Source organism: Rhinoderma darwinii, chromosome 3, assembly GCF_050947455.1.
Source record: "Rhinoderma darwinii isolate aRhiDar2 chromosome 3, aRhiDar2.hap1, whole genome shotgun sequence".
Taxonomy (NCBI): domain Eukaryota; kingdom Metazoa; phylum Chordata; class Amphibia; order Anura; family Rhinodermatidae; genus Rhinoderma; species Rhinoderma darwinii.
The window spans coordinates 38,531,542-38,544,114 of NC_134689.1; positions in this window are offsets into that span (position 1 = coordinate 38,531,542).

A 12,573-nucleotide genomic window follows, 5' to 3' on the forward strand; every position below is an offset into this window, starting at 1 on the left:
AATGGTTCCATTTAGAGATGGAAGAGAGGAACCTGAGTAAGACTGATCAGGACCGTACTAGTCAGTATCCATCGTTAGGTCTGGGGTGGCGACCGGTCCTGAAGATTGAGCAGGGTTGGTGTGTGTAGCCCCACTGTAAGGATAGCTGGGCTGAATGGTGAAATGTACATGATATGAGACATGACCCAAGACAGAGAGGTGTAACGGCAGTGGTCAACAGTAGTGCAAAACTAAAAGGATCAGAGTCGGTTCATGTTACAGAGCCTGTTTACAGTGCATTCAGCAGTCACTATCTCAAGGGGCACTAGGCACGACGTATGCAGTAGCAGCCACCATCTTGAGGTCTACTAGGTCTAAATCAGAAGGCCCTTGTATCAAGGAGGGATGCCCTTGACCCAGTGTCTTCCGGTCATTTCAGAACAAGTCCGTCATCTTCCCAGCCTAATCCGTAACGAAGTCTGTGCTTCACTGCAGTGAGAAGAATTGTAAACAGTGCAGTTTGTGTAGTATGTGTATAGTGTGCATGTGGAGTTCGTAGATTGTGTTATGTGTATAGTGTGATGTGTACTGTATGCAATGTGTGTGTGTCCTTACTCAGTGAGTGTAATGTGGTATTTGTATGTGCCGTGTGTTTCGTGTGTGTGTGTGTGTGTGTGTGTGTGTGTGTGTGTAGTGTATATGGAATGTGTGTACATTTTGTATGTAGAGTATATGTGGGTTGTATGTTTTGTGTATTGTGTGTGGAGTTTGTACATTATGTAGTGTGGTATGTATAGTGTGTGTGTGTGTGTGTGTGTGTGTGTGTGTGTGTGTGTGTGTGTGTGTGTGTGTGTGTGTAGTCTGTATGTAGTGTACATGTGTAGAGTGTATGGAGTGTCTGTGTAAACTTTGTAAGATTTGTGTACATAGTGTAATGTGTGGAGATTGTACAGTATGTAGTGTGGTGTGTGTGTGTGTGTGTTACAGTTACACATTCAGTCACACACTCGCACTACATACACTGCATGAGTATGTGGGTTTATGCATGGGTGTCTGTATAATTGCCTTTGTGTGTGTTTGTGCATGTGTGTCCATTAGTGACTTGTGTGTGTGCTGCGTGGCACATCTGCGTAAGGCAAACGTTTTTGGAAAACAATGTTGTATTCTGACATGCTACGTCCAGACGAACCAAACCTTGACAGGCCACACACCCTGATAAGCCGCATCTCAATCTGTCCTGATTACCAAAGTGTCCCTAGAAAACATGTATAATGTCCATTTTGTATGGAGCCATCAAGGCGTTTTCCATGACATTTCAAAGACCGGCTGCCCTCCAGGGGATGTGATAAAGTAAAAAAATAAGTAATACTAATCTAGTAAATCCCCCGGGGCCGCCCTCCATGGGTCTGTTTACAGTGATGATATGCTGGTCCATGCACATAACGGCTGCAGCCAATCACTGACCTCAGCGGTGACGTGCCAATCTTGCCAGCATCCTCGCAGAGGCCGGTAATTAGCTGCAGTGGTCACATGGTTAGGATGGCACATTATCACTTCCTGTAAAAGTTGGCAAAGACCGGTGGAGAGAACCAGAGCGTCGGCACTGGAACGGGGGGGGGGGAGGGTAAGAGGAGAGTACTACTCATTTTGTTATTTTATCGCATTCCTTGTCTGCTACCTTTAATAGGACTCTCTTTCTACTTCATGGGGCTTTACTTTGTAGGCCTCCAATGTCATATTCCAGCATACAGAGAGTTTATCTGTCATATCGTGTCATGCTCCATCGGATGCCCCATGTACAGAGGCATTCTCCAGTAGAAGCATTGCTCTGTATCTATGGCACCTGAAGAAGTCTGTACAGCAGAACACAGAGGCCGTATGTCTCCATACTCCACACACTGAAGTGAAAGCAGAGAGGCAACCCGCGAGTGACAGGATTTACCTTCCATGTATGTATCACTGCTGAGAGACTCTCTCCAGCCTACTCATCTAGATGACTCCAAAATACACAGGAATCCATCTTGTATAACAAGATATATATATATATATATACACACCAGTAAAAAGAAGCAGCAGCACTCTGGTTCCAAACAGAAGTAATCCAGTAATAGACGGGTGCCAACTGATAGTCCTGATCAAAAGACCGTATAGATATTCCAAAAGTAAATCCAGCAGCACTCCGATGTTCAAAAGTGAAAAAAGTGGTTTATTGTGCCAGCATGGCAGGTACAATGCAACGTTTCCGTCCCACCTTGGGACCTTTTTCAAGCATAGTGATACATGCACATTCAGTGATATATATATATATAGTGTGTATCCAATTTACATAATCAGACTCATTAACATAATGTGGCTAGCAAAAACAACTCAATATAACGTGAAAAAATATTAGAAAGAGTATCCACATGAAATACATCGATACATGCTGTGAGTTCGTGAACAAGGTTTAAAAACAACATATAACATACATAGATTAAGCAAGAAAAGAAATACAATTACATAGATTTCTAATATTCAGCAGCTGGGTAGATGTTTGAGACTGCACGACCACTAGCCAATCAGAGAAATGCATCACGTTGCTATATGACGTATGAGACCTGTCAGTCCGAATCACGTCTGTCTAACTTCAATACGCATGCTTCAGATCAGTTCGGACCGGAAATGACGGTGATAGGCATTTACTGTTGCATAAATGTGAATTAAAATGGATATTTCTATTAAACTCTTTGCGCCCGAATGGCCTAAATGTCGAATTTAATGTGGCTAGAGCTATTTCATGATGATTTCCCCTTCATCTTATCTCGACTCCTGGCGGTGTTCTCCCATAATTTACAGTTTCTGTGATACATGTTTATTTGCTGATACAATTTTTAACAATAATTCTTTTTTTATAGATTATCATGGGACTGCAGGACCACTGCAGACCACACACACTGATATAATGTTAGGAGTATCAGTGTAATTCATACATGTGAATACTATATTATATTGTTCCACGCTTTTATAGACAATTGGCTTATTATGTTTAGTGATCAGCATGTTTGATAATAACAATGATTATTTAGTGACTTACAACAGGGCTATTATAAACTATAAACTATTCTTCTTTCTATTTTAATACAAATGCTTTTTGAGTCTGATACAAGAGTTAGGTTTTGTGTATGGGACCGCATACACGAAGGTGAGATGCGGTTTTCCTTCACGAACCTGGTTGAGGGTTACCGCTGAACACGTTTTGTGATCAGGGACCTTATTCCCTCGTGTGGACTTTATATTTCATATCAAAGTTGTAATGCATAAACTAATTGAGTAATATCTATAATGATACTGTAGTATCATTGTGTACCTCTGTTATATGGCTCTGTAAATGTGTCGGTAGATGTTTGGTATATTTACCTCTGTATGCTGATCATATACATCTAATGCCATGGTGTCTTCTTAGTCCACTTCCTACAGAAGTCTTTGTTTACCAGCGATTGGTATCCTAGAGACAAGATCGACACGTCATTTCCGGTCCGGACTGATCCGACGCATGCGTATTGAAGTTAGACAGACGTGATTCGGACTGACAGGTCTCATACGTCATATAGCAACGTGATGCATTTCTCTGATTGGCTAGTGGTCGTGCAGTCTCAAACGTCTACCCAGCTGCTGAATATTAGAAATCTATGTAATTGTATTTCTTTTCTTGCTTAATCTATGTATGTTATATGTTGTTTTTAAACCTTGTTCACAAACTCACAGCATGTATCGATGTATTTCATGTGGATACTCTTTCTAATATTTTTTCACGTTATATTGAGTTGTTTTTGCTAGCCACATTATGTTAATGAGTCTGATTATGTAAATTGGATACACACTATATATATATATATATATATCACTGAATGTGCATGTATCACTATGCTTGAAAAAGGTCCCAAGGTGGGACGGAAACTTTGCATTGTACCTGCGATGCTGGCACAATAAACCACTTTTTTCACTTTTGAACATCGGCGTGCTGCTGGATTTACTTTTGCAATATATATATATATATATATATATATATATAACATCCAGCTAGGTTCACCACCTAGCCGGAAAAACACTGCACCTGCCGATATTACACCGGAAAGCGGTACATCTGTATTTTATAAGCAGAGATCAGCAGATCAGGATCATCTCAAGGCCAGCAAAGCAAGTGTTAACAATGTGCGGCTCACGCTGTTAATGTAGACCAATCAGAGTGTTACCCCAACGAGCACAACTATTTGATGACTTTGTGGCTTGACTAAGTTTGGCAGATGGTTGGCCTGACCCAATATGAGGGAGTGGAGGGAAGAATGGCGTCTCTGTGAAAACCTGGGGTATTCTCCTCAGGAACGATGTGCTTGATGTAGTGACAGGTTATCAATAAAGCACATGTCTATTATATGTTTACTGACAGATTATATACTCCAGTAACCCTTTACTGACATACAAGTAATATATCCTTCATTAATGTAGGATATAGTCTATCAGGAAAAGGTTATTGGAGGTTAATCTGTCAGTAAATGGTAAATAGAGGATATATTCTGTCAGTAAAGGGTTAATGTAGGATATATTCTGCCAGTAAATGGTAAATAGAGGATATATTATGTCAGTAAAGGGTTAATGGAGGATATATTCTGTCAGTAAAGGGTTAATGGAGGATATATTCTGTCAGTAAAGGGTTAACCTTTAAAACTTTTATTAACTCAACTTGAAGTCCCGCACCCGAAACCACGCCCACTTTTTACCCATGTTGTTGTGGGTGTTTTGCGTTTTCTTTGTTTATTTGTTTTGCGCAATTTGCAACAAAAAAAAAAAAAACACAAAAAAATGCACTTGTAAATACATCCTGTACCTGGCCGGTATTTTTGGATAGAAAAGGTGGAATTTATTTATTTATTATTTTTCCAGATTGCCACCACTGACTAGGCTGCCGATAATAAAACACAATAAGGCACCTGTCAAGGTTTGGCACTGAAAATCACATTTGTCTGCTGTCTGTGACACACCTACAATAATGTGTGCAGTTGGCTGCTTTTTGACACCTGGTGGGATACACCCATCCTTCTAGGTGTTATTAAAGCGGTCATAACCAGACTAATCCACAGGTATCAATTGGCATATAATTTAGTGGCGTGCTTTGGGCATATAGACATTATCGCGTACTTGATGTATTATTTTCCCATCCACTAGCCTATCACATATAGGTTCTATGGGTTTTTTCAATCTATGGGGTGCACTTGAATGAGGGACCGCTCACCCCATCTCTGTTAGGCATAATATACCTCTCTAAGCCGGTCATTTTAATATTTAATTTCTATTAATCAATCCAAGAGATCAGTTGATCTCTAAGCTTCTTGCCCTTCTTCTCCGAACTCCTTCCCCTCCCTTCTCTATTTGTTCTATCAATCTGGTGGTGTACATCAGGGCAAAATTGGAAGCAATAAAAGTCCTCAAGAGGAATTTCTATTATTGATAGAGATATAGTTAGACGTGGATTAGGAAGTGGCTAGAAATAGAATAAAAGCCAATAGGATAATAAGTTTAATGACCACGCACTCGCAAAGTACATCTTTTTTTAAAAATTATTTTCAATTGAATTGATGCGCAAATCACGCACTGCACACGGATGTGCATCCATGTGTGGTGAGTGGTTTTCACGCACACATTAACTACAATGGGCACATCGGTACGTGAAAAACGCATCAATATAGGATTGACACTCGTTGCATGAAAACTCCTGCATGTGTGAAATCAATGGGTCCGTGTTCTGCATGTGATTTCCATGCGCAGCACACGGACGTTATTCACATTCATCTGACTGAGCCCTTAGGTGTGTGAAATTTTTTTGTTCTGTCCCCTATAGGACAGGTAGGTCGGTAAGGTTCTCTTCCAACCAGGTAGGCAGCAACCTTGATAGTACATTGGAATTGTATTTCTTCTTATCTTATGTTGTTTTCTTATCTCTTTCAGAGCCGACTGGGGGTGTCCAGCTGGCGCCGGTTCAGTCCCACGATTCTCTTTTTTTTTTTGTGTCTTTACTTTGGACTACTTTATTAAGTTTGCTGACTCCTTTCCTAGATGTCCAGTTCACCTGAGTAGTTACCTAGGAGGAAGGAGCCTGTTAAGAGAAAGACCAGACATATGGAGTTCAACATCTGTCAACAGCCCCTGTAAGATGAGTATACGCCGGCTGTCAGTATTAACTTCACTGATTTGGGTTCCGGTAGGCAGGGCATTGCGAGTGGCCGCATTTTACAGAGGCTCCGGGGGACCAGTGTGCTATCTGGGGGATATCAGCGCCATTCGCACCTGAACTGACACTGAAAGGTGTCTATAAGCACCCTGCAGGGGACGCGGACCTCGGAGCCCAGAAAGTTTAGCCGGAACCGGCCTGAAAATCGGGAAATACTGCCTGGTGCACGGCACCGCATTGCACGGTCCACCATTTTGGAGAGCGCCACATGTCCGACCGTCATCACGGACTTTGCCCTGGGAACGCTAGTTTCCTGTGACCGGAGAGGTGATCCAGCGCGGTCGTGGACCTGTCTTCCCGGACAGCACAGCTCCCTGCTGCCACAGGTGAGCAATCTTGGCCCCATGCTCCGTGGAGAACCTGGGAAAGGGTGTCTGGCCTTGAGCCTAGGCCTGAAACTCCCTCCCTACCTGCCTGAATATATTTTGTAAAGTGCTCCCATAGGAGGGGATTCCCTGCTGCTGAATTGTCATCCCAGACAGCACAGATACAAGCTGCCACAGGGGAGCGATCCTTGCTCCTCGCTCCCTTGAGAACCTGGGACAGAGTGTATGGCCCTGAACCTAGGCCTGAGCCTTCCTACCTGCCTGACCTCTTGACAGTGCTCCCTTGAGAGGTGATCCAGCGCTGTTGTGGAATGGTTATCCCAGACAGCACAGATACATGCTGCCACAGGTGTACAATCTTTGCCCCATGCTCCCTGGAGATCCTGGGAGGGGGTGTTTGGCACTGAACCTTCCTACTTGCCTGACATCTTGAAAGTGCTCTCAGAATACATAATAGGACCCCTTGTGGCAACCGATCTTGTTCACAAACTGTTTATACTCTGACAACACAACAAATTTGGCTGTGAGGTTTTAACCCCTCGGTGGGTATTCGAGAGACGTTGCTCTGAAAGTTAACATTTACCTAATGGGGGAATACTGCCAGCATGAATAACAACTAGGGACGCCCTCAGTTACGTGTCCATTTTTATCCGAATGCTTGGCCCAGACTTCTTCCACACAGATGGCCTATCAGGGTCCACCAGGCCTCCACATGAACTAGACTAATTGAATACCCTTCCTGGGGAAACCGATCTCTCTCTCCTACTCTATCCGTATAGGAATGGACAAATAAATTCACAAGTCCTCCTCAGCCACGAACCTAAGACAGACTAGACAATCTCAATCGTCACGACCACCTATACTGACGATGTCTAAAGGGAAACAACCGAAAGACAATACAAAAGCACATAAAAAATATTGTGCTCCACAAGTGGAAGAGACACCCTCACAGGATCTACTCTCAGATGGGGATATCACCCCTCCCAATCTTTCTCCAGCAGCCTTTCCTGAATTTTCCCCAGGGTCCAGCTTTTGATATGGCGCAAGAAGTTACACGACAGCTCCTACCAATACTGGATAAACGCTTTGACATCACACACGCCTCTATAAACTCAGCCTTGACACAAATAACAACCAACTCTCGAAAGATAATTGACCTCGAAACAAAATTATTTTCGCACGGGGACACCCTCTCGAATTTGGACCAAGCTATGTCACAAAGACAAAATGCTGAAATTATATTACGTGACAAAATAGAGGACTTGGAGAACAGGGATAGAAGAAATAATTATGATTCATAGGAATTCTGGAAAAAATCTCGGCTGAGAACATTATTCCCTATCTTACCAAGGAAGTCCCACTAGCTCTCAACATTAACCTACCATATGATCCTTTGACCATCGAAAGGGCTCACCGAATCGGGCCACCGAGGGGAGAGAGAGACAACAGACCAATACCGGTTATCGCCAAATATTTAAACTGGCCCGTCAAAGAAATGATTCTCAGAGCATATTGGAAGCAATCTCCCCTTCAAATAACATCCTGATATTCCAGGACTTTTCGGCTGCAGTGGCACTGAAGCAAAAGGCCTTTACTCCGATCTGCAAATATCTCTTCGAACTACTGTTTCCTGCCCACCTGAAGGTTCTGGAGGATGGCAGACCAACGTTCTATGAAGATCCGGCCGAAGCTAGACGACGCCTGATCAGAGAGGTACCGGACTGCATTATACTAATACAATCCCAGGGAGGAGACTTTCCATCTTCTCTTAATTCATAAATGTTTAACAATAACACTGTTATGCTTTTCCTTCCCTTTTACCTTTGCATAATGTCAAATGTATTAGGTTTACATGTTAACCTTTGTTTTTTCATTCCTATGACCCATGGTCTCCCTACCCCCCCCCCCCCTCCTGGACATCCAGGCTTCGGGAACTGAGGAGGCTCTTCACTAGCTGGGACAAGGAGTCTTCCCAAAATGACACAGATCCAACGTACATCATCATCCACACACCGGAATAGGATGAGTACTCTTGATACAGACATGTTGACACACACATACCCACAACCCCAAACACTAAATTTTGTATCCTGGAGTGTAGCAGGACTGAACACAGTTGTTAAACGGGAAAAAAATTGTAACTCACCTAAAACGATTGAAGCCAGACATAGTCTTCCTGCAAGAAACACATTGGAACAAAGAGGAAGTAGGGACCCTAAAAGGTAACTGGATAGGTGATTGCCTGATGGCGTCTCACACATCTAAGACTAGAGGAGTAGCGATCATCATACATAAATCATTATCATACTCCATTCATGAATCTTATGCAGATCCAGAAGGTAGATTTCTAAAATTTGGATGTAACAATCCAGGATACTAGATATAGCCTCCTCAATATATACGCTCCTAATTACCCTAATGCACATTTTTTCTCTCACTTGCTAGACTTTCTACTACAACAATCACTTCATTCCCTGATAATAGGGGGAGACTTTAACACCCCCCCTACATAATGACATAGACTGTACTAGCTCGTCTACGCAGGATGACATGGCAGCCTCGGTTATTCTTGACCTAATGATCCAACTATCTCTATGTGACCCTTGGCGATTACTTCATACGACCAAACGAGACTATACCCACTATTCACACGCTCACCACTCACACTCCATAATTGATTTATTGATAATGTCATTACAGGCCTTCCCTGCGATTGTCTCAGCAGAAATATTGACAATGGCCATATCTGACCACGCTCCCATAACTCTCACAATAGATGCAGGACCACCAAAACTTAAAAGTCGTAATTGGAAATTTCCTTCTTACTTATTTACCTCAGAGGATTTTAAACAATATCTAAATACGCACTGGTCACACTACGCCGGACAATAAGGAACATATAGATAATTCCAGTCTATTTTGGATGGCATCAAAAGGAGTTATGAGAGGTCATGTTATCTCATATCTGAAACATAGACATAGCAACCTACAGAAACAATTTAATATATTAAATCTTGGTGTTATGGAGGCACATAAATGCTATTTATTAGACAGATCAGCAGAGAATAAATCCTTTTCATAGAAGCTAAAACTCTTCTGGATACTTATCTGCAGGGACAAGCTAAATGGCACATTGATGCCATAAATAACAAGTATTTCCGCTGGGGCAATCGTATCGGCCAGCTACTGCCGAAAATCCACAAGCCTCGTAGATCCTCATATGATTTACGGAAATTAACTCATCCCACCACGGTAGAAACCATGTTGATCCCAGACCAAATCCAACAAGCAGTTCTTCTTGGAATTTTACAAACCCACACAATTTGATTCGGAGACAACAGGGTCTTTCCTATCCTCTCTTACATTGCCTAAACTCTCAGTGTCAGAACAGCAACTCCTAGACCAGGCACTCACCAAAGAGGCGGTACAAAGAGCCATTACTGCCTTACCAAATAATAAAACACCAGGCCCAGATGGCATATCCTTAGAATATTACAAAATGCTTTCACCTTACTTAATACCTCCCTTAACTAGATTTCCAAATGACATCTATACCAAGGCATCTGGGCCACACAAATTTTTCAGTTCACGTACTATTTTAATCCAGAAACCACATAAAAACCCCACAGACCTATATCCCTGTTAAATCAGGACTATAAATTCCTAACGAAAATTTTGGCAGATTGTATGCAATTGATCCTGGGAAGGATAATTACACAGAATCAATTAGGCTTTCTTAGAAATATACATTCAGACAAAGGGATTAGACAGGCAGTTGCGGCCACGATACAGGCCCTGAACCCACACTCTGAAACCACAATGCTTCCGGGACTGGACATGGAAAAGGCCTTTGATTCGGTTTCATGGCCTTTCTTACACGCCAATCTTCGATACAGAGGTTTTGGAAATGTTTTCCTAAACTTTCTCACGGGATCACAAGACCAGGCACATACCACCTTCACTATAAATGGCAGTAACACACTACCCATTGAGATTCACAGAGGCACACGACAGGGTTGCCCATTATCACCCCTTTTATTCAACCTGTCCATAGACCCCTTTCTTAGACACTTACTCTCACTGACCCCCTTTGAGGGGATACACGTTGGTCCCACTGAACTGAAGCTCTCAGCCTTTGCAGATGATATACTGTTATATATCACCAATCCAAGAACCTCCCTTGACACGTTACTATTTGATATTATCGGGTTTTTCAAATTAACACAACTAAGTAAGAAACACTACTTCTAAAAGGCCCTGCAAATCCATCTTGGGTCCCTCGATATGACTTCCACTGGAACACCACTTCTATTACCTACTTAGGTATCCAAATTACTAGATCCCCCAGTCTCCTATACAAGCAGAATATAGGAGCCTTCATCTCATATCTGGGGTACCAACTTACCACGTGGCGAGGCTTCACACTCTGCTTTCTAGGAAGGGTGAATCTCCTAAAAATGGTAATATTTCCCAAGCAATTATATATTTTCCAATCTCTGCAAGTTTTTCTAAAACCACGGGACATTAAGGTCATAAATGGGTTGTTTCACCGTTTCATTTGGAACAACAAACGACCACGAATTGGATTACACATCCTGAAACACAAAACAAATTGGGGTATAAACTTCACGGACATTCAACGTTATAACATAGCCGCCTAACTACGTATTGTGGGAGACTGGTTATAGCAAACCTTGGTATACACAGACATCATATTAGAGGGTCAATTTTTCCCTCATATATCATTGACTAACCTCCGACATAGCCCATATTCAGAACTTCCTGAGGACATTACTAAAAAGCCTTTATTGTTCACAACATGGAAATCTTGGACCAAGAGTTGACCGTTATTGTCACTTAATCCGAGATACTCCCTATCCCTGCAATTCCTGAAAATCCTACTTTTCAAGATGGTCAACCGCCCCCAATATTCAAACTCTGGCACTCTGGAGGCCTGAATATCGTTGGGAAACTAGTGGATAAGTCCAGGAGACAGATATATACCTTTAACGAATTAAGATTGAAACAGGATGTAGTGGGTCCACACCCGTTTTACTATTTACAAGCCCACAGCTACATCACTAGGATATTACATCACGTGACGGATAGTGATTGGGATGATCCCTTTTTGGCAGTGACACCAGCCAGACAACGTTCCCCTAAACTAATAATGACATACTACCAACTACTTTCCTGTAAATGGGATTACTCTAAATCCAAAGAGGGAATGATCCGTTGGACCACTCCACTAACTGACATTGCGGTGGATGATATTTTAGTTGCATTACAAATGGCAAATAAATACCTACCATCAGCGATGTATTGGGAAATGGCATATAAAATAACTCATAGAGCTTACATCTCCCCACATAGAGGCTTTATGATGGGCAACACGACAGATCATTCTTGTCCCAAATGCTCCTCGTCCAACGCAGATTTACTCCACTGTCTTTGGCTGTGTCCCCAAATAAGAATATTCTGGACGCAAATTCACTTTTTTGTCACCAATAACCTGCTACACTCTTGTCCAAATGCAGATGTGTGGAGCTTATTTGGTATTGTCCCACCTGAACATAACATAATCCTGCAACATGAGAAAAAGCTCTTACTATTTATTTCAGCAGCAGCACGTAAAACTAGACTCCACTGCTGGATCTCACCCTACCCGCCTACTATTAGACTCTTCCTTGAGAAGTTATCATACCTCTTTCCTATGGACTGGATAGAAGCCTCCTTGTCTAAGGAACAGAAAGTAAAATACTTCTTCCAAATCTGGAACAAATTTATAACCCTTCTTCCCGATAGGATCAAGCTTAAATTAAAATGTTGCTTTGGCCCTACTACTTGGTATTTGGAGCAGACTCTATTGGGTTCCGCACCGATTAGGATATGATGGAATCAATATACTTGGGGTGATGACCCAACTCTTTGGACCATGAACGGGCCCGGATGTCCCATCACTGTCCCCCCCCCTCCCTTCCCCCTGTATTGATAATATGCTGA